The sequence below is a fragment of the Lissotriton helveticus genome, chromosome 4_1, assembly GCF_964261635.1.
Source record: "Lissotriton helveticus chromosome 4_1, aLisHel1.1, whole genome shotgun sequence".
NCBI lineage: Eukaryota > Metazoa > Chordata > Amphibia > Caudata > Salamandridae > Lissotriton > Lissotriton helveticus.
In genome coordinates, this window is record NC_136063.1 from 469,496,995 (window position 1) to 469,520,459 (window position 23,465).

Sequence of the window (23,465 nt, forward strand, 5' to 3'; positions counted from 1 at the left end):
CTTGGTGACCCATAGTCTTATTTCTTCATTTTTGTTAGTTGAGATTAGCAGCAGTTCGTAAAAAAGGATTACCCCCCTTATCAGAGTCTTGGCTACAGAGTGATGACATGCTGAAAAGTGCAAATTTAAAGTGCCTAGTGCCGCCTCAACATCTGTTGATTTGTGCCAAAAATATCATAGAGTTAGCCTTTTGATGCTTTCCTTTGAGGCTTACATGTGCAAAAATGCTTGAAATGATGTGCTTAAAACACTGTTACGGTTGTATGCGCTGTTTTAATCTAAGATAAACTGCAGTTAAAAATGTTACCAGGTAGCAGCTTAGTTGAGTGTCTTCACCAGAGAAGCTTGCAAGCACTGCTTGTCTGCACGACCGTATTTGGTTTTTGTTGAAAATTGGTCTAAGTAGTAACCGACACTCCTGCATCAGCTCATGGCAAATGGTTATGATATGGACTATGTCCTCCTCTCTTTGCCCGCAAAGACGGCACATTGCTGGCTTTGGAGGGCGCAGCCAAGGGGGAAGATGGTATGCAGACGGTAATAAACCTAACCGAAATTTCAGAAACTTCTCTTTGGTGATTTTGGAGAAGTTAGAAAGGAGGTAAGCTTGAGGAGTCGCTTTACTGTAGGTTTGTATAGTGAGCCAGCCATGTGAGCGTTCTGTCAAGGCCGCTTTGTCTTGTAAGATAGACTCTTTTTTAACAATGTTATTTATGATTTTTTTTAAGCTTGCAATGGTCCCCGACGTTGCCCAGAGTTGCCTTAACCCCAACTGGTCCAGTGCAGTGTCCAAGAAATATCTAGCTGGGAAAGTTTCTGTAGTTTCTACTTCTCTCCACAAGTAGAAGTTTAACGTTTCTGGCTGCCCTTTTTTGATCTTGAACCACGTTTTAACAAAAGCTCCTTTTCTGGCTAGCTCCGTTTTTTGTATCCCGAATTTAAACCTCATTTGCGCCGGAGATGTATATCCAGGCAGCCCATATATTATTCTCAGCGCTCTTGCGATGGTGCCATTCAATGTTTCCGCGTCCCTCCCTCTCATGGCTTCACTTCCATAGGTGATTGATGGAATAAGTTTGGCCTGTATCACCTTGGTCAGAGGGAGAAAGCTTGGACCAGTGGTTATATTTTTCAGGTTTCTTAATGCTACCACTGTTGTTATTCCCCTCTTTTTTATTGCCTCAAATTGTGCTTTGTAATTGCTTTTGCTATCAATTATGACCCTCAGATATTTGTAGTCTTGTACAAATTCGAGCTTGACTTTTGCCAGGTGCCAGGTGTATTTTATTTTTATTTTCCGGTGATTTACACACATGACTTTTTTTAATCTTGGTTGATACTTAGTTTGTTTGTATCTGAGTATTGAGATGTAATGTCCAGCAGGCGTTGTAATCCTATTGGTGTCCGACTGATGAGTACTAAGTCGTCTGTGTATAGAAGGTTAGATAGCTGGCGACCTCCTAGCTTTGGGGCATGTGCTTTGCTTCCATTAAGTTGGACTGAAAGCTCGGCCATAAATAGATTATATAGTGTCGGGGCTAATACACACCCTTGTTTTAATCCTGAAGTTGTGTTCATCTTTTTCGATAGATTGTCTCCTGCCCCCAACTTTACTTGTACCCAGGTGTTACTATGCAGAAGGATTAGTTGTCTTAGGAGCAGTGATGGGAAACCTAACATTTTTAGTTTTTGCCACAGAATAATTTTGTTTATGTGATCAAATGCTTAACTATATTCAATGAAGCAGATGTACAGAGGCTGTTTGATTAAAAGTGCAGTGTCTATCATTAGTGAGAGGGCGGAGATGTTAGTGGCAGTGCCCATGTCTCTAAAGAAACCGGTTTGATTGTAGGGTATTGCTTTAATTTCTGTGGCCCATGTTGTTAATTCTTGAAGGAGTACCCAAGCATAATATTTGACTTCATTGTCCAGAAGGGCTACCAACCAATAGCTCTTTGGATCGCTCCTGTTGCATTTTTTGGAAATGGGAGAGATTATTGAGCCCCTCCACGATGATAGTAATATTGACGTCTGCAGGATTCTATCAAAGATCGGTTTTAAAACTGTAGCCCAAAATTCAGGGTTGTTTGAATAATATGGGTGGGATCCCGTTTGGGCCAGGAGCTCCTTCTCGTCTACCTTTCAAGATTCTTTTGTGAACTTGGGTGTTTGTGATTGTGAAGTTCTGTCCATGTTCTGCATTAAGGTTTGGCTGGAGCGGGTGGTTTTTCATACTGGGCACAGGGTTATTTAAACCAGTTTGGGGAGTCTGTTTTTGTTAAAGTGAGGTTTGAGGTAAGTTATCCTTGCTTCTTCTTGACATTGGCGCTGATGCACTGGCCTTGCGGGTTAGATAGCGCATTAATCTTCTTCCAAAATTGTGCGCTATTGTTGTTTTTGATGTCATACAGGAGTCTGGCCCAAAGAGATTCTTCGGCTTCCTTTTTGTTTTGCCAAATACGTTTTTTGCGAGAAGCTTTTAACTGTCTCAGCTCTTGTAATGCTGAGGGGTCTTTCTTCAGCCTCCGCAATGTGAGGTTTATCCGTGCTTTTAGCTGTTTTAATTTGGTGTTAATCCGTCGGTTGGAGCCTGGCCATTAGTTTTGATGAAACTTTATTCTCCTGTTTCGAGAGTGGCCCTTTATATCTCCGTAGCTGTTACGTAGGGCGTTTGTGAATGCTTCCCAGCCTCCAATTATGTCAGCGTTGGCAGCTTTCCCTTCTTCCCAAAGTTGTTTTGCTAAGGAGAGGAGACCTTCAGGATCATTGGTGCTACATTTTAATCTTCTATCGTTGTTGGTATATTCTCAGCAGAATGAGTTTGCTGGGGGCAATTTGTATGATGATGGCTCTACTACCGTGATTTCCTGGGGTAAGTGGTCGCAGAAATCTTCGCTCCCAATGCAATAGTTTTTTACTTTTGTGAACCTGCAGCGAGAGCAGAATGTGTAGTCAATTGTGGACCTTGTTACTGCGTTGTTAAATGTTGCTGTTTGTGGGCGATCTCCAGAGAATCTGCCGTTTAATGCACGTGAGCCTAGTTGCTCTAAGAACGACAATAGATTTTTCGAGATGTTTGTGAGTCTTCCATTTGTGTTAATGTCTTGGGGCATTTCCTCCCAAGCAAATGGATCCTCCTCTGAGTGGTTGTCATCAGCTCGTCTACTCAGCATGTTTAAATTGAAGTCCCCTGTGATTATCCAGTTATTTGTTTTCTCTTCTGTTATTATTTTCACCAGCTCCTCCTTTAGTTGTTGACTCCCTTTGTTTTTATCGCGTGGGTGCAGATAGATGTTTACAAGTATTATATGTTCTTTGCTTGTCTTCCCCTGTAGGGTAATTCGAGTTACTTGCATTTCATTTGATGGGGCTAGGTTATATGGTAAGGGTTCTGTTGAGTAAATGCTGCTTATGGAGCTGTATGTAACTAGACCTCCCTTGTTGTGGCCGAATTTAGCATTTGTAGTTGCCGGTATATAGAGCATGTTAAAGCCGTGCAGTGCCGTTGGTAATTCACTCCATGTTTCTTGGAGCGAAAATATTTCAAATTTCTGCAGATAAGATAGCAGTTCCGGGTCCGAGGTCTTGTATCCCAGCCCATTGATGTTCCAGGAACAGATTTTCAATAAGTTCTTGTGTGGAGATGCATTATGCTTAGAATGTCAAAGTCTTTCAGTTTTGATCTTTATTGTCCTGGAAACCCTGCTCCACTCCGGTGTGGGTCTGCTTCTGTCCGCGTGTGCCCTAAGTGCATTGTGTTCTCCATTTCCCCTGTACTCTGTGCTGTTGCTGCGCGCCCCTCGCAGTACTGAGAATAATCGTGGGCTCGGTTGTCCAGAGCCAGGGTTTTCTTCTTGGCACTTTGATTTGGCCAGTAGGGGGTCAGGATAGCTTGGTTTTGCAAGAGGCTAAAGTTTAATGCCCCATTAGTTGAACCTATTTTGTTTCTTTAGGACTCTCTCGGCTAGATCTGGTGTAGCCCAGACTGTTTTTGTTAACTCTGATCCTGGACGATCATGTGATTCTTTCAACTCAACTGACTCCAGGTCAGTGGTTTTTTGTTCTTTAAAGTATTGATGGAGGGGGGCGTGGCTAGCAGGCCAAGATGGCGGACGGAGTCTGCTAGAGCTCCGGTTCCGCCAGGGGTCAAAAATCCTGAAAGCCGCGTTTAGGGGGGCGCAACACGACACCAACCTGCGGTCCCTGGTTCGGTACCACCTTCGGCGGACTCGACGAAGGTTTGAAGATCCTGGGGGCTGCGGATGCGGAGTGAACGACCAGGAGCGACCTGAGGCCTAAACCCACGCTGTAAGCCCGGACATCGCGTAGTGGCCGTGCCCGGACCGCTGGGTGCTGCGTGGCGGGAGGTCCCGGAGAAAAATTTCGGCGTCGCCTTACCGGCGGAGGGCTTGGACCGGGCTGTGTGCTGCCATCCTGGGAAGTGACCCGTCCTGTTGTGGTGAGCCCCGGTCGGAAGAGATCCGACTACTGCACCACGGCCGCGACTTTGCCCGGGGACCTGCTGCATTTTTACTTCGCCAACAGGCGCACATAGCATTCCTGCAGGAATCCCATCTAACACTGTCTGAAGCACACACATTACGGAAAAAGTGGAGAGGTACTATATTCTCCACAACGTACTCTGCCTTCTCCAGGGGGGGCCACCATATGGGTGCGACATGGCACCCCCTTCGTGGAACTCGAGAGGAAAATGGACGCCCACGGACGGTATATTCTAGTGAGAGGCACATTAGACGGTGTGATGCTGGTCCTGGGCTGCATCTACGCCCCAAACTTTGATCAGGATGGGTTCCTTGCAACTGTAGGACGGGCTTTAGCTGACTGGGGGGATACTCCCTGGGTGCTAGGGGGGGACTGGAACATGGTTTTAGATGTTAACCTGGACAGGTCGCACCCCCCCCTCCAGTTGTCCGGGGTACTCAAGTTAGCCGACTCCTTTAAAACATAGCTTCAGGGATGGGGGATAACAGATGTGTGGCGCACATTACATCCAACACACAAAGACTACTCATACTACTCCCCGATGCACGGCCTGCACACCCGCCTAGACAGGTTCTTGTGTACTAACTCCTTACTGTCCAAGTGTACGTCCTCAGCCTACCTTGCCAAACCTTTTTCAGTTCATAGACCAATAACTCTCGACCTACACTGGGGGAGGGTGCCTTCCCCTGTGCCCACCTGGAGGCTCAATCCCCTGCTACTAGAGGATGCCCCATTTTGCATGCATTTATCTGACACTCTGACTAATTACTTCTGAGAGAATTGGGACTCCGCGTCTTCGAACCTAGTGGTTTGGGACGCAATGAAGGCTGTGATAAGAGGCGATGCGATTGGTCAACTGGTGGGTGCCCGACAGGAAATCCACAGGAAACTGTGTGCCGTTGAGGACCGCCTGAAAGACCTGGAGACGGCAGCGGGAATAGACCCTGGGCGTAGAGGGGACCTACAACTCTGCAACATAGAGCATGCAGAACTCCTAGAGACCCTGAGAATTATGGACTATAGGGACCATTTGCGACGCCAACAGGCAGAAGCGGATAGATCTGGAGCCTTGCTGGCTCGTCTGATCCGTGAAACTCCTGAAGCCCCTGTGATTACGTGCATCAGGGATGAAGCAGGTAGAGAGGTGAACACGCAGTCGGAAATTAATGCTACATTTAAAGTTCACTTGGATAAGCTATATGCCCCTCCCCCTGTGGCCGTTGAAGAGAGTATGATGGAGTTCTTACGAGAGCTGCCGTTCCCAACCCTGCCCCGAGAGGCACGAACTGACTTAGCCGGACCCCTAACGCGACATGAAATAAAATTAGCAATTCACTCACTTACCCGGGGCAAAACCCCCGGAATGGACGGATTACCGGCGGAATTTTATCAGACTTATTCTGACACACTGGTACCCGTTTTAGAGAAAATGTACAAGACGGCCTATGAGACCGGTCATCTCCCTGCCACGACCATTCAGGCTCTGGTAATATCCATTCCAAAGCCCGGCAGGAATGCCCTTGATGTGAGCAATTACAGGCCCCTCTCCATGCTCTCTACGGAATATAAAATACTTAGCAAAGCTATAGCGTTGCGCATACAGGCCCATCTCCCGGCCTTGATCCACCCGGACCAATGCGGCTTCCTACCAGGGAGAAGCACCTCTCAGAATACGAGACGCCTCCACGCCCTCATGTCAGCCGCACCGTTGGACCTGCCCCAGGCTGGCTGTATCGCCCTAGACCTCCGACAGGCATTCGATTCCCTAACAAGGCCCTTTATGTTCGAGGTCCTGAGGCGCTTCAGCTTCCCTGACACTCTGATACGGTGGATTCGGTTACTGTATGAGAACCCAACGGCTAGGGCGCGCACAGGCAGGTATACCTCGGACAGCTATGACATCTACAGAGGTACCCGTCAGGGTTGCCCGCTGTCACCGCTGCTGTTCGTACTAACACTCGAACCTCTGGCTATCGCACTACGGACTTGGGCGGCTGCGGTAGGAATTCCGGTTGGAGGCGTGCATCATCTGCTTTCTATATACGCAGACGACATCTTACTGTACCTCCGAGACCTGGATGGAGACCACACCCACTTGGCGACCATATTTGATCGTTTTACAACCATTTCTGGCCTGGCCATAAACCCAACGAAATACCTGGGCTTTTATTTCCGGGATGGACCGCGACCCCCTCATATACAATTTGGTGCCTATGAAATTGATGTGGCACTGACCACATTTAAATACCTAGGCATTAATGTGTATAGAAGTCAGGAGGACCAGATCGAGGGTAACATACGGAGAGCGATCACTGGTCTTCGAGGTAATGTGAGGTTTTGGACGTCCCTACCTCTATCTGTCATGGGTAGAGTGGCCATCTCAAAAATGGTCCTATTCCCCCGGATACTATACTACTTTGTGAACCTGCCGGTTCTTCTCCCACAAAACATATTTGCCTCGGTGAACACGCTATTGGTTGCCCTCATATGGGGTCCGGTGAGCCGACGAATAAGCCTAAAGAAGCTACAGTTGTCCACCAGACGGGGGGCCTAGGCGTGCCTGGCCTACGAAGTTATTATTATGCAAGCCAACTGCAATGGCTGACACGTTGGATGGCGGGTAGAGTTGCATGAGATTGCCTTCACACAAGACCGACTAGCGAGCGGGGAACTACACTCCCTATTTCTGCCCACGGCTACGATCCCCCGAGCCTGCCACCCCCTACTACACACTGCTTTGCGGTGCTGGCGAAATGCGCTGATGTATACAGCGGGGACCATCCCTTATGCGGATACCATTCCCCTGTTGGGAATCCCCACGCCGCAGGGAACTCTGACGAGACGCAGGTTACAGCCCTGGACGGAGGCAGGGGTGGAGCGAGTGGGTGACTTGTTCGGGGATGACACATTGATGGATCACGCTTCCTTTACGCAGGCCACAGGAGCCCCACCGCGACTGTACCTCCTCAACGCCTGGGTGACCCACTACATATGACGTACATGGGCTCCACAGCGTATTAAACCAGACCAACATGAATTAGTACACCTCACCCACTACATGGGTACGGGAGGACATCTAGTGCGATGGCTCTATGTGGGCATTAGAGAACACGCTGCTCCGCCCCTTACAACACTCAGAGATGCTTGGGCTAAGGACGCGGGAGAGGCTATATCAGATGGGGAATGGAAGGTTATCCTAGAACACCACAGGAGAGTATCTAGGAACGTCAAATTCAAATTCATACAGGCTATGATATTGCATAGAGCGTACCTCACCCCCCGGAGACTCCACAGAATGTTCCCAGCTTCCCCACATACCTGTCCCCGATGTCAAGCGGATGAGGCCGATATTTTTCATATGCTGTGGGCCTGTCCGCGGACACGCCACTACTGGGGGATGGTCCGACACACACCACACAACATCACAGGCCTACAACTCTCTGAGAGGGCACTGCCCTGCCTGATAGGGCATAGGAAACGGCCCAAGACCTGTAAGGCCCAACTGAAGCTATTAGACCTGGCACTCTTGTTGGCACTCAGAGTTATCACTATGTGATGGAAATCGGCCAGACCCCCAAGTGTAGAGGTATGGTGCTCTGATCTGCTAAAATGAGGACGGGCGGAAAGTGGGATACTGCGTAGGGAGGAGGAGAAGGGTCTCCGTAAATATCCCATATCCCCGGACTGGGAGCGAATGCTGCTTGAATTGGAGGGTGTAGACCTGGAACTGTCACAAGGGAATGACGCATGACCGCACACACGGGAACCTGGGTGGTGGACTGCGGGGATGAAGATGAGAATGCTGAGCTGAAGGGTTCGACCAGCCGGATGAGACTGCTTTGCCCTGGATGGGATAAGGTCATGGTACCACGTACTACAGAGTGTACATGTTGACAGAGCTAGGAGACGGGAGGGGTGGGAGGGAGTTGGGGCGGGTGGGTGTTAACCTACTAGGCAATACTGTAAGGTGCCTGCAAACGAACACTGACATGATAGACTGTTACACCTGAGATGCTAAGGCGGGAGGGAAGCACATACTTGTTAAATTGCCAACAGTTATGATTAAGAAAACGTGAAAAGGCTGTTAGATGTTAATGTGCCCATTTGTACAATGTGATTTTGATACAGCCATGAATAAAGAGTTTAAAAAAAAAAAAAGTATTGATGGACCTCAGTAACTGCAAGATGTTGCCCCTGTTTAGTATATCAACCCGTCCCTTTGATATATACTCTGGGTGAAACATGATTGATGTTGTAGCGCCTGAGTGCCCTATTTGTTGGTCCAGGATGTTCTCTGTCGCTGTTGAGACCTCTGTTAGCGGTAATGGCCCCGTGATGGTATAGTCAGGCCGAGTGGCTGGCTGTTGCTTACTGAAGCTTTCTCCATACTTTGCGCTGATGTTTTAATTGTCTCCCCCTCAATGCCAGGGCTGCTCTGTGGGGTTGTTTTTTTTTCCTGCTGGCTCCCTCGGCCCATTAATTGACGATGTAGCTGAGCCTTGTATTGCCTTATTGAGGGCCCTGTCCTTTATTATTGTTATCAGCGGTTCCCCTGTCGTGCTCCCGCTGTTGGGAGTTGTTCGCACAGTGTTTTCTAGTGCTTTTTCCTGGATTGGACTCTTTTTCTCTTCCCGACCCGTGTCCGTATCTTCTTTTTCCCTACAAGAGTAGACTAGTTGATCATCCATTAGTTCATCCTGGGGATTATAAGTTCCATCCTTGCTATGTGGCAATGCCTGCGTGGGTTTTTGATTTCGCCCCTTCCTCCTTTGTTTTCTCCTCTGTTTGGAGGATAATTGTGCACCTTCAGTCGGTACCTGTTTTTCCAGGGAATTGCTGAGTTGAGTGGTATTACTCGTCAGGGCTGCTGTTGCTCCTTCGGTTAGTGCACTGTTGTTTATTCCTGATATGGGTAAGTCCCCGTTCTTGCAAAGCTGCCTGCCGTCTGATATCTGGGCCGCACTTGCAGTCTGCTTAGTCTGTGCCTTAAGTCTTTGGCCTTTACTTTCCTTAGTCATTTGTTGGTCACTGCTGCTGGTGTGGGCCACGCCTGGCATTGGTTGGGCTGGCACTGCTTTCCTTATGTCGGCAAGGAGGTTATCCAGTGCTGATGGTAATGTTGCTAGCTTATCCACAATTGTTATGCAGGTGCAGCTAGCCTGGGCAAATTTAGTCTCTGACTGTGCCCTCTTGATCAGATTGTTAAGGTCTGCCAGCTTGTCGTCTATGCCAGCAGCAAAAATGGAGAGTGAGTTGAGCACTGACAACTGGAGGTCCATCTTATCTGATTGATACTGCAATGCGTTCACAGACATTTGCATTGTGTGCAGAAGAGTGGACCAGATATTGTCCTTATCTTGTGATTTATCCTTTTCGATGTTAAGTTTTGGAGAGCTGTTATTTCTTCTTTCTGACTCGCCTCCGGTGGCGGCAGAATAGGACGCAACTAATTCCTCCCATTCTTCATGTGTAAGATATGATGACTCTGGTTCAGTTTCATGAGACATTAGTAATCGTGTTGATGCCTGTTTTGTATTACAGTCGGGTTGAGCTGCGACAGAGCTGAGACCATATTGGGTATTAGATTTTTCCCTGCTTAGTTGAGCATGTTCATCTTGTGCTGTTGGTGATTTTCCGGCCTCGGTATTTTTTGTTATATTATAGGAGTCTATACTATCTGCTTTGCTCATGTTAGCCATGCTTATATTAGCTGTGCACGCCTCCTTGTACTTGTATTTCTCAAGTCTCTCCGGTGAACCCTGACAAAAACTACCCAAGGTAAGAGGGTTATCATTGGGGTTATCTTTTGTTTGGCCTGTGGTGGCATATCTGATAGCTGTAAGAACCCATGAAAAGCTGTGCCGTGTTTCTGGTTTTCGGAAGCTTCCGCCTCTACTCCCAATTGTTGTGGTAACATTTTGTCCAAGGATCCATCCTTGACGTGCTTATAGGGGATGCTGTTGTTGGTGCTTTCCCCCCCATTTTTTCCTCCATACCTCCAGTTCTTTCCTCTGCAGTTGTTGCTCTGTGGCTCACCGCCTGTCCGGGCATGTTGTACCTGCGCTCATTGTCTATTGCAGTGTTTATAGGCAGGACTATCTCCAATTGACTCCGGTCGTCGTATCCCAGGTGATTGTTTTCCTTGATTCCCTGGGTCTTTGCCTCCTTGATTATGGCTGGTGCGTCTTTTCCCTCTTTAAGGCTTGCATCACCACTACCATAGCTTTTGCCGGCAACTGATAATCTTCTGCAGTCTGCAGGCTTCCATTGCTGCTGCTGATGTGCCAGCTGGTGTTCCGTTTGGTGTGCATACAGAGGTTGGAGTGGATGAGGGAGGTTAGTTACTTTACTGCTATTTAAACACAGTACCGGCCCAACATCCTTTAGGAATGAAACTTTTGTGTAAATTTTAGGTTGGTAAGTTGACTTGGGCAAGTTAGGGTCTCTGCTTGAACTACTTGCCATCCCGCTTGTCGGGGATTCAGGGCTGGTAAGAAGCAGAGAGATTAAACTGTAGGCTTCGACTTTTGACCTCGCGTGTGCTTCGCTGATTCCCTTGTTTAGTGTCTTCTTGTTTGCTCTCCTCATTCTTTTGGCAGGGTTTACTGGTGCCTGCTGCCTTGTCTTTCCAGACCGCATTATTGCGTGCGGGATGCTATCAGCTGATTTGAGTTGAAGTAGCTGTCTCGACTGTCTATTGTGACGGTGATTTTTCCTGGTGTCGTGTTTTTCCAAGGTTGATATCTAGCTCCCCGCTCTCTGTGAGCCTCTCTGGGCGCTGCTAGTGGCGACTGATCAGGTAACGGCAACAGAAGGATGTAAGCAGTGCCCGAGACCCAGGGGCTTGTAGGCTTGTAGGCTTGCTTGCATAGTAAATCAGTAAATCAGGAGGCCTCACCATACAGCCCGCTTTATCCGCTGTATCCTGCACACCGTCCCCCGTTCTCCTCTTCCACCCGCGCCTCCTCTGTTGTCCTCCAGACCGAGGTATCCCAGTCCGAGGGCCACCACAGCCTCAGCCATCCCTGCGTGTCCAGCAACACGCGGCCCCCTGGTGTCCTGCAAGGAGCGGGCCCCGGTCTCCGGTCTCCAGGAGAATCCTGACGTTTTTCAGAATGTGCTCGGTAGGTTAATTAGGGTGTAATATGCACCTCCTGCTGCATTAAGGAAGTGTTTCGCGGGTCCCGCCAAACTGGAGACTGGTCCGCGGAGCGGCACACTGAGCAGGCAGCCCGCGGGTCTCACCACCCGCGGGTCTCACCGCACTGCACCAAACAGTCACTCGCGGGTCAGACACAGAGAGGCTGGTAACCTCAGAGAGCTGTGGCCCGAGAGGGCCAATTGGGGGCCAGACCGTCCGTGTCACCTCCAGTTGCAGCCTTTTCTACGGCGCTCGGTGCTCAAAACACAGCCGGCACCGGTGACGGCCTCCCGCGGCGGCTTCTCGCAGTTCACTCTCCCCTCTCTGCGCTCCTCGCAAAACGTGGCACTGGCACTCTGGTGTGCTAAAGAGAGTAGAGTGAGGGAAAAGAAAAAAGAACATAAATGCGCAGTGGACCACCTGCAGAGCCATCTTAAAAAGTGGGTGGAAGCCTTTAAGCAGGTGAGTGCTATTTTGGAGCTGAAGAGAGAAGGAGCAGCAGCCAGGAGCCGAGGAGCATAAGAGAGAAAGGCCCAGGTGGGAGACTCACCCAGCCCACAGCTGAGGGCTTTGTTGGATTTATCTAAGGCCAGTGCACCACAAGACACATGAAGGTACTGCAGTTCTTGAGCACCCATGAGCACCCAGGCAGCTGAGAAGCCACAGACGCAACACAAGTGGGGCTGAAGAGATGTGCTCAATTGTTCTAGCGTTGGTCATGAAAGCACAATGGAAATTATTCATTAAAATCTTGAATTGGGAAAATTATTGAAGTCTGGTCGAAAATAAGTGTAGTTCTCCTTTAACAAGGTCTACATCGAACTGGGGCGTGTTTGCACTTCCTGTTGTATAACACTAAGAATGTGGTATTACATTACAATTGTCAATTTGGCAGAATAATATTCAGTAGAGATTGGAACAATTATATCAATTCAATTCATTGTTCGGTGTATGTTTTGTGCTTTACCATGATGTTACTTTCTTTAATGTCTTCGAGAAACAAATAGGCTAATCTTAATCCTATTATCCCATTGTGGTCACTAATTGTGTAATACCCCTTTAGTGATAACATGAGTGATGAAGGTTGTATGATGGCACTTCCACTCCTCCCATGGTTAAAGTCAAATGTATGTCTCTGCCAGAGCCAGGGCCCGTATTCTGTGTAAGCTGTGGCTCCTTAGTCATACAGACAGACCCATTTCTCTTTGTTATGTTATGTTATCAGAGCTTATATAGCGCACAGCTGCCCCAGCAAAGGGGCGTCCCGGCCCTTCCAACAACAGAGAATGAACCTGGTTACGACAGCGGGAAAGCTCCAACATAAAACAGAAGCCAAAAAGCTATTGTAATGGAAAGAGATAGGTTTTGATAGCTTTACTAAAATCCAACAGACTCTCCAAACCACGTATCTGAACCGGCAAGGAGTTCCATAGTTTGGCCGCCAAGCAACGGAAGGAACGGTTCAATTGTTTATTCTGTTGGCCCATGAATAATTGAGACCACCCACACAATTCACTTGCTCAAACTTCTCTTGGGAGTTTTGTCAAGTATGCTGGCAACAGCTAGTGCAATGGGCTAAACACCTATCCTGAAGCTTGCAAAGTACAGGTTCAAATTGTGGTGAATCAAACTAGCCTTTCATTTTTTGAAGTTGATAATATAAATATAATACATGGGACCCTCTAATCCCTGTGTAGAAGCCAGCTCTAATTCCATAATTACAGGTGACTTGTGATGCATCTATTAACCTGGAATAAATGGTGCATCCTCTTAACTGTGATAAAGTATTACAGTTGAGTTCTGACAACACAATACTTGCTGCCAGGGCCAGCAGCGATGGTGAAAGCAGGTCACAGAGTATAATTGCAGCTACAGTTTTAAGAAGGAAAAGGGGAACCGCATTTCTTTCTTCCAGTATGCTTTCTAAATTGAAAAGCTTTCATCAGAAAGGAGATATTTGTGTCAACATGTTTTTTTTCACTCTATGGGTATTCCTGAAAAGTTAGAATGCCTCTATGTTTCATCCCAGCATTTTTAAATCTGATTTATATGAAACTGATCCTAATATCTTTTGGCAAAAATCACATTCTGCCTTTTGGGGTGTTAAAATGACAGTACTGTTTCTGCTTTTACTCTTATTGTCTGAAGTGAACACGAAAGAGCAAAACACCAAGGGCCCAATTTCGATTACTGTTGTGATGGCAGTTGGAAAGTGCTCTATTACTGAGTCTTGTGCTGCAGCCCAGGAAAAGGGCTGCAGCACAAGCAGCAGTGTAAATGAGCACTTTGTAAACATACATGCACTGTGTGCCATGCACCATGTGGTACATGGGACATGGTGCATGAATCAGGCATGCCCGGCACAGGTAACAGCAGTGGGGTGGTGGGGAAGGGTGGGGGGGAGTAAACAGATGACGGGATAAGGAAGGTAAGATTAAAAAAAAACACTTCCCTTGTGATGCAGCGAGCGCAAGGTACATGGTTTTAGTTATCCCCCACCCCACCACTGATACTTGTGTCGGCCATGCCTGGCATGGATTGAAGAACCGGGTTTTAGAACCCAGCGGCGCCAGGGACACGCCCAAAGTCTTCGGGTTCTCCTGTCTTGGCAAACAGAGACACGGAATACTTCTAGGTGGCGTCAGAGAACAAATTTATTAGCTGCAGCTAGTAACAGTAATCTCAGCAATACAACACGGTGTACAACTCAAGAAACTGTTCAAATTTCATAGAGCAAGACATCACCTTTTATACACAATATTCTCATCATAAATGTACACACACTGCGCAAAATTCTTACCAATAGGACACATTTTCTAACTGAGTATCACATTAACAAAAACCAAATTTACAGTAACCCAACCCAAAAGTTAATTATTAGGACTGTCCCAAATTCAATCTTTGCAAGCCGGACAAATTTATAATTGAAAATCACAACCCATGTAATGTCGGAACATAAAGGAAACAGTAATAGATGCTGGACAAGATAAAACATGTGCAAGGAAACTAAAGGTTAACGATTAGCCAGAGAAATTGGCTTTGTGAAGGGTCAGTTTCAGGTGAAGAGGTCAGCGTCCTGCAGTTCACTCACAAGTCAGAAAAGGGCCTGTTTAATGCATACATGAACAATGAGGCCCATGCAACTTTGTTCGTTCGGTTACCTCCACGGCCTACGTGAGGGCAACACAAAATGGCGTTATGAACAACGCAAACTAAATGGAGTCCGGTCCCGAAAACCACAGAACCTCAGGATGTGTGTAAGGGCACTACATTTGCCCCCTGGGTCACTTTGCTGTGGCCCACTAAGGAAGGGGCCCTGTTTGGGGCCGGCAAAGTCCCTTTCTGACAGCCTTTTCATGGCAGTGGGACCACCATGAAATGGCTGTCGGAAAGGGACATTTTAATGTTGATGGTAGTGCCTGCCTTGGCACTGCCTCTTATCAGGACTAGGATTCCAACTGCTGCTCCGTCTAGATGAGATGATCCTGTCAGAGGCAGCGGTGACCTCTGCGGTCCTACTGTCTGCATTGTAATGCTGCAGTCGGACCGATGGCCTGTCTGTCAGGAGGACCGCCACTGACCGCCTATCGGCTGTGGTCTGGTTGAGATCATAATCAGGCTCGAAGGGTTTAAGCAGTTTGTTGGAAAGGTGATGGTGTGACCATGTAATATAAAGAATAAAATACCCTCAACTCTTTATGCCCTACTTGTAATCTGGATGAAGAAACTCTACACCATTTACTCATCTTTTGCGAAGCATATACAATCCCCCATAAAAAGTGGATTAAACCAATGTGTCTTTCATCAGGCATTAGGAGAATAGATCAAGGTAAGAGAGAAAACCCCACGTGTTCCAGGGAACAGGGTACTAAACGACAAAGTAAGTCTGAGGAATATCCCTGAACTAACTTTTGGACAACAGTTTTTATAGTACTATCACTTTGATCACACCTCATCCATACATAAACTCTTTGGAAACAGGCCAAAAACTGAAATATAACGTTTACACTCTTTTATTAAAATACAATCTGATCATCATTTGTTAAAATTTCAGAAAAACCAAGTATTCTGAAAACATACAATGTAAAGACATCTCATACATTTCAATAAAATACATAAAAACCTAATAAGTGCGATACATAAAAAAACATAAAAAACACCCTAGTCTAATAAGCACATTTCGCAACAAAATTCATTTCCAATAATACAAAAAGAACATAAACCCCCTGTCTTCAAATAGCTTGAATGATGTTTCTACAAATTATTTGGATCCAATAGCCTTTAAACAATTAATGTGTTGCCACCAGAGTTCCTGAATTGACATGTATCTGGTACCCTCTAGGCTTTACTTGGATTCTCTATTACACAGTGCGTCTACGCGTTTTGGTGTTTATGCCGTAGATATGGTCACACCTTACTCAGGACAAGTTTAAGCGGGGTCATCAATTTCCTGTAGCTGGTATCCTTCTGTATATTAGAAAGATACCCATCAGTACAAGATTATATCTATATACAACAAGCAACGCATAACAGTTCATAGCATCATTGGATTTTAACTCCTGGTTTCTTAACTACAACCTCTACATCTAACTCATTGCCCGAGGCTTTGGTATACAGTCACTTAATATAACCATGGACTTGTCTTTTGTGTAGCCTAGGGCATCATACACTCATAACGATAAATGCAATCGATAAATATAAATGTACACGTCTGTATTAGTTCATCATGGATTACATTGTGGGTTTAATATCCCATCATCGTTACCTGGGCCCTCCATTACATTTTAGTTGTTGGCCAAATAGGAACAAACATCATCAATCAGGTTTCTACATAATCCTATTTCTATTCAACTACCAACCTTAATTGTTCGTGTCGATATAGCAGTGAGCTCAGACGTCATATATAGTTGATCTCGCCTGGTATCATCAGTGGCACCACCACACCCTCATACGAGGTTCGTGGTTTAGTGTCTTGAATCTGAGGGAGATTTCAACAAAAACTCCTCATTAGTTTCTACTACTCCAATCCAAAGAGGAACAAACATCAATCAGGCTTCTACATAATCCTATTTCTATTTAACTACCAACCTTAATTGTTCGTGTCGGTATAGCAGTGAGCTCAGATGTCCTATATAGCTGATCTTTCCAGGTGTCATCTGTGGCACCCCCACACCCTCGTGCGAGGTTCGTGGTTTACTGTCTCGAATCTGAGGGAGATTTCAGCAAAAACCAATTAGTATCCACTACTCTAATCCCTGTTATTCTTACTACTCTTTCGGACCCCTAACTGTGTTGCTTCTTACCTTTTACAAGGTCTGTATTTTGAATTCCTCTCTCTTAGTCGTTCTATCTGGTTTTGTAGGTCCCTCTCCTCTTAGGTGTCCGTTACCTTTTCTTTTGGTATGCAAATATCTATTTTTAAAGGGATACACATAGTACGTCACCATGCACAATTTTATTATTTTTGATTTTATCTCAATTGCAATTATTTTAGCTGATTGTTTTCACCATGATGTATGTTGTTTTTAAGGATTTTAAATCCAAGATAAACTACTTTGAATATGAATATGAAATACCCTCAGCCATAGGTTAAAAGGATATTGCAAACCACCTCCAATTCCATGACCTTATAAAGGAACTCATCCTTCAGCTTTGTTACCCTATATATTCAACCACAGCACCGAGACCGCCCTGATCACAGCCACCGATGACATCCGAGTTCTGCTCGACAACGGAGAAACAGCGGCCCTCATCCTCCTAGACCTCTCCGCGGCCTTCGACACTGTCTGCCACCGTACCCTAGTACAGCGCCTCAGCAACGTCGGAATCCAGGAGAAGGCACTGGAGTGGACCATCTCCTTCCTCTCCGGAAGGACACAGAGAGTCCGCCTCCCCCCGTTCAGATCAGAAGCCACCAAAGTCATCTGCGGCGTTCCTCAAGGCTCCTCGCTCAGCCCAACCCTCTTCAACGTCTACATGAGTCCCCTCGCAGCCATCGCACGCCAGCACAACCTCAACATCATCTCCTACGCCGACGACACCCAGCTGATCCTCTCCCTCACCAACGACCCCGCCACCGCCAGAGCCAACCTACACGAAGGGATGAAAGAGGTAGCCGAATGGATGAAGAACAGCCGCCTGAAACTGAACTCGGACAAGACGGAAGTCCTCATCCTGGGATCCTCACCCTCTGCCTGGGATGACTCCTGGTGGCCCCCCGCCCTAGGCAGCACACCCAAACCAACAGACCACGCACGCAACCTGGGCATCATCCTGGACTCCTCCCTCTCCATGATCAGACAAGTCAACGCCGTCTCCTCGTCGTGCTTCAACATCCTACGCATGCTACGCAAGATCTTCCGGTGGATCCCCACCGAGACCAGGAAGACGGTCACCCAGGCCCTCGTCACCAGACGACTGGACTACGGCAACTCCCTCTACGCCGGAACCACCGCCAAACTCCAGAGGAGACTCCAGTGGATCCAGAACGCCTCAGCAAGACTCATCCTGGACATCCCCCGTCGCAACCACATCTCCGGACACCTGAGAGACCTGCACTGGCTCCCGGTCAACAAGAGAATCACCTTCCGTCTCCTCACCCACGCACACAAAGCCCTGCACAACCAAAGCCCAGGATACCTCAACAGCCGCCTCAATTTCTACGCTCCCAAACGCCAGCTTCGATCGACCGGCCACGCCCTCGCCGCCGTCCCCCGCATCCGAAGAGCCACCACAGGGGGAAGGTCCTTCTCCTACCTCGCCGCCAAGACCTGGAACTCCCTCCCGACCCATCTCCGCCGGACCCAGGACCACCTCGCCTTCAGGAAGCAGCTCAAGACCTGGCTGTTCGAGCAGTAGCGGACCTCCCCCTCCCCAAGCGCCTTGAGACCCTCCGGGTGAGTAGCGCGCTATACAAATGCTTTGATTGATTACAAATGCTTTGATTGATGGAGCATATCAGTGACTTGCAATATCCTTAAAATGCACTGCCGGGTGTATTTTACCCATATATATTACATGGTAGCCTGCAATCCTGGTATAAAAAAACTGTCTCTAATTTCCTTATTACAGATGATTTGTGACATCTATAGTTGCCTGTAATAAAGAAATGACATAGCTGCTGAACTGTAAGAACTTATTACAGTTGAATTCTGATGTCAGAATGCCAACTGAGGATTCATCTGCCATGGGGAAAGGCAGGAGAAAAAGGATAATTAAAACTACAGTTTAAACTACAAAAGAAACAAGCATTTGCAATACAATAGGTCTCACATTTTAGAAACTTTGACCTATTGATATTGTAAATGGCGATGCCTTTTTTTATTTGTAGCTCTTTAAAAACATAAATAAAAGGCATTGTCATTTGCAATGCCAACAGCTCAACATCTCGCAATTGTGAAACCTATTGCATTGCAAATGCTTGTTAAGTCATGTTGTACAGTCTTGAAATGGTTGAGAATCTAATATGGCACAGTAAGAGCATGCCACCCACGTTACCCTGTATTTTCCTACACACTTGGTACGCTTTATTGACAAGTTAGATTCACTGGGGACCCTTCAGCCACCGCAAGGTACTTCTTCATTTCCACATAGCTAGTTTAATGTTATGCACGATACCATGATGAAAAGCATGCACTAAAACCAGCAAGAGACCACGTCTTTTCAGACTCAGCGACCGGGTACACACACTTGTTTGCAATCGAATATGACAATCTGTGTATGCATTTCTCACGTTTATTACAGTGTAAGATGGGCATTGTCTTTAATCAACATGACCATTTTTTAACCCCATGGCAATTTGACTAACAAGCACGCTCCGGACTAAGTAAGATCAAAATGTTTGTTTAGATCCACACTCACACATCAATGTCCGAAACCAAAAGCATGCACTCTTCGCTAATGATATCAGATTATATATAGTGTTTTGAATGTATTTAGATTAATATGAAATTGGTAGTTGGGCTGCCGTTTCAACTTAAATCTGCATGTCTGCTTTGTTATACGTTTGGATTAACATGCTACACGCTCTGATGTTATTTGTCTTGGTTACACAATTCAGGGGTTACATGGGTGCACAAACATATTCTTTTAACAGGGTGTGACCTCATCGTTTTAGCTTTTTTACTGGATTTGGAATCACTTGGGATATGTGACACATTCTTACAGCATCACGACACTTACAGATTCAACACTTAACCGAGACATGACGGCAGACCCGGCGGCTACGCTGAATAAAGTTATTTTAAAAAAGTGGAGGTGGCCGAAGTGAACCACACCCTGCAAAATAAGATAAAATAGGGAGACATGACAGGGGGAACACATGGAGTGGTTGAGGGAGACATGACGTCAGTCCTGGCCAGGCCCGGACTGGCCATAGTGGGCACCGGGCAATCCCCCGGTGCGCCGCAAGGGTGGGGGCCGATTTTGTTAGAGGGCCATTTTTGCAGCATAGCTGCAAAATCGGCCCTGCAACAAAATCGGCCGAAAACCGGCCCTAGCAAAGCGCTCGGTGGCACCTCCAACCCCCCCCCCCCCGAGTGGGGAGAGGGGGCGACCAAGCCCTTTGCCAGGGCTGGTTTTGGTTCTCAGTCCGGCCCGGGTCCTGGGAGATGATGAGCTTCTTAACCGGCAACAGCGGTGGGCGGAGAATTAAACAGGTTGCCTGGTTTTGGTGGTGGGAGGAAGGGCGCCCTACGGCAGAGGTCTTCAAACTTTTGAAGGTTGAGCCCCCCAGCTGAATTTTTTTAAATGTCGCCCCCCCACCACCTGACAGAAATTTCTGGAATCAGGTACACTACATAATCGACCGCCATCCACATATCCCGGGCCATATCCGGCAAATAATGTTCAAAACAATGAGTGCTTCCTCCTCCGGGAATTCCCTCACTATCATTTTTTTAATAGTGCTACTCATAGTTTCATCATACTCAGGGGCATATGTACAAGCCCCTATAGACACCACACCGTCACTTTTTACGACGTTGTGGTGGCGATAGGGGCATTGCCGTATTTACAAGGCAGAGTTAAGCCACTTAACTTGGCTCAACGCTGCCTTGTAAATAAGGCCCCTTTCATGCGATGCTTAGCGTGAAAGGGTGGGCAGTGGGTGTTGCGGTGGGCGTTCCACTGCAACAGGCATTGATTTTGATGTTGCGCCCTATTTACAAGGGCAGCGTAAAACTGAGGCAGCGTTAAAATTACGAACAGGGAAAATCTGGTCTTAAGCTGGCGAAACTAGGAGAAATGCAATATTTCTCCTCATTTTTGCTTCATCCATGTGTGCTGCCTTGTGCAGCACACTTGGAAAAAGCAAAATGCCTTGTATTTGTAATGTTTTAAAAAAAATCTATTTTGTGATTTCTGTGTGTGCTGCATTAAGCAGCACACATGGAAGTGGGACAAATGGCATTTAAAGATTGTTTATGTACAGGAAGGTCCCCCTCCTGTACATAAACAATATTTTCCCTGCACCCAGACACCCTTACACTATGGTGCAAAGGTGTCTGCGCTGGCGCTACACTACTAAGTGTAGCGCCAGCGCCGGGGAAACGCAAGGCTGCACCTTATTGTTGTAAATATGGTACAGCCTTCTTTTTCTGAAGTGGCGGAGAGAGGCCTTAACCTATGACTGCTAACGCATCATTCCGCAACTTCCTTGTACATATGCCCCTCAGTTCTTTGATCTGCATGGTACACCTTCTTTGTAGCAGGCACATTAACACTCTGTGCTGTGAGGGTGGCAGGAGTGCTCATGTGATTGCACAGTGAGGTATGCGACAGTGTGAGAGTAGGGTAAGTGGAGTGACTGCAGGGTGAGGTGACCATATGAATTTGGGTGTGCTTGTTAGTGCAGAGTGGGACTAATGAATGCATGGTTAGTGATGGACTTGTTTAAGTGAGATTGCATATTGAGCTGTGAGGGGGACAGGTGAGTGAAGTGTCACATGAGTTCAGGGTTGATAGTGTGCTTGTGTGGTTGCAGGTTGAGGCTCAGGGAAAACCGCGCAAGTGCATTGTGAGAGCAGAGTGATCACTGAGTGCAGGGTGAATGGTGTGTGTGCATGGAGGTCAGTGTGAGGGAATTGTGATCGCTGTGAGTGCAGGGTGAGCATGAAAGTGATGGCGAGAATGAGGAGCCAGTTGTCTAAATGCAGGGTGCATTCCCAGACACTTGCAGTAACTCACCACGCTATTGAAGGCAGCATAGGGTTTCAGATATGTTAAACTATTGCTTTTGCAATTATGGCATTAACCAGGGATCAAGGGTGGAGGAAATAAATACTGAGCTGATCTTGCAACAAAATTCCAGTTTTATGATTAGGGTTGCCAGCTAATTAATTTGATGCCCCACGTGGTACCAAAAAAACCAGTCACCTAAAGCTCTATTTTCAGCACTCATCTGTGCATACTCTGAACAGCAAATATAAATAGAAAGCACTTTAAATTGTGTTTTAGGGCTGCTTGAATGATATGACTGATAATAAAAGGGAATAAAGACAGAAAAGTAACGTCATAAATGAATACATTCTTCTTTATAACTCATATTTAGTGTCAAGAGAAGCAATTTGCAGGCTGTTTAAACACCTGACTTGGATTTGTCTTTTGGCAACTTAAAACCCTTTTAGCCCTGTGATCACTGCGCTCCTGTTGGTGTAATTTAAAAAGCAACATTGTCGCCTTTCTGGGAAGAGCTGTCCCTCCCTGGACGGGGTTAAAATCCGAGAGCTGAAATGCTTCAGCTGCAGCGGGAGGCAGGAAGCCATCCCTGCTAAAACAGAAAGCAAGTAACAGACATTCATTTCATCTGCAGGGTGAGGCAAGGAGTCTTCTCTGCTATGAAATCTCGCTTTCAGTTTTAGCAAAGGGGGCTCCTTACCTCCCACTGCAGCTAAAGCATTTCAGCTTTAGGAATTAACCAGGATAGCCCCCCCCCAAACGCCGTGTGTGGCAGCCTGATGAGACTGCTTCCCGGTGTGCACACAGCCCACCGCAGTATTTCACAGGTCTTTAAAAGACCTTTTTCTTGTTAATGAGGCTTTGATGGCTTTCATCCCTTATTAGGGCCCCTGCAGCTCCACTCTGCCATTTGTTCGAATTAGTAGAGGATAAAAGTGAGATTTTAGTGTGGAGTGTGCGCCCCCCCTGAGACGGTGTCGGGCGCGCCCCACAGATTGAAGAACTCTGCCCTACGGGGAGATGGATCTTTGAAGCTGAAAGTACAGCGCTCGTGAAATGGGCGCCGCACTGAATAGTTTAAAGTTATTTAAAAAACATGGAGGTGGGCAAGCCGCGCCCTGCAAAAGAAAAGAAAAGAAAGTGCAGCTGAAGGAGTCTCCCTTTCTCTTGTGCGCCACGCAGAGCCCCTGCTCTGAAGCATCTACTTACTGGCTGTGCGCTGCGTGACCGCTATTGCACTCCTGCTTTGGCGCTATTTTAAACTTTTTAAAAAAAGCACATCTTGCACATTGACTGGCAGCTTAGGCCGGCCCAGCAGGATGTGGCTGTCTGCAGGCCGGAGATGCTTGCCTGTGGGCTCCTTAATGTGAGGTCCCTTTGCAAGCATCACACCAAGACAGCTTTTCTTATCGAGTCTCTTGGGTTGGACGTGCTCTTTCTCAGGGAGACTTGGACGCGGGCAGATAGAGACGTAGAGCTGGGCTTGGCATGTCCAGAGGGCTACAAAATTAGGCATACTCCTCGTTTGAAGAACAGAGGGGGAGGAATAGGCTTCATTTTTAGAGAGACCTTAGCCCTCACTCAGCTGGAGATTAAAGAAGTGCAGGGTTTTGAATTAATGGGCTTCTCCTTCATAGGTCAGAAA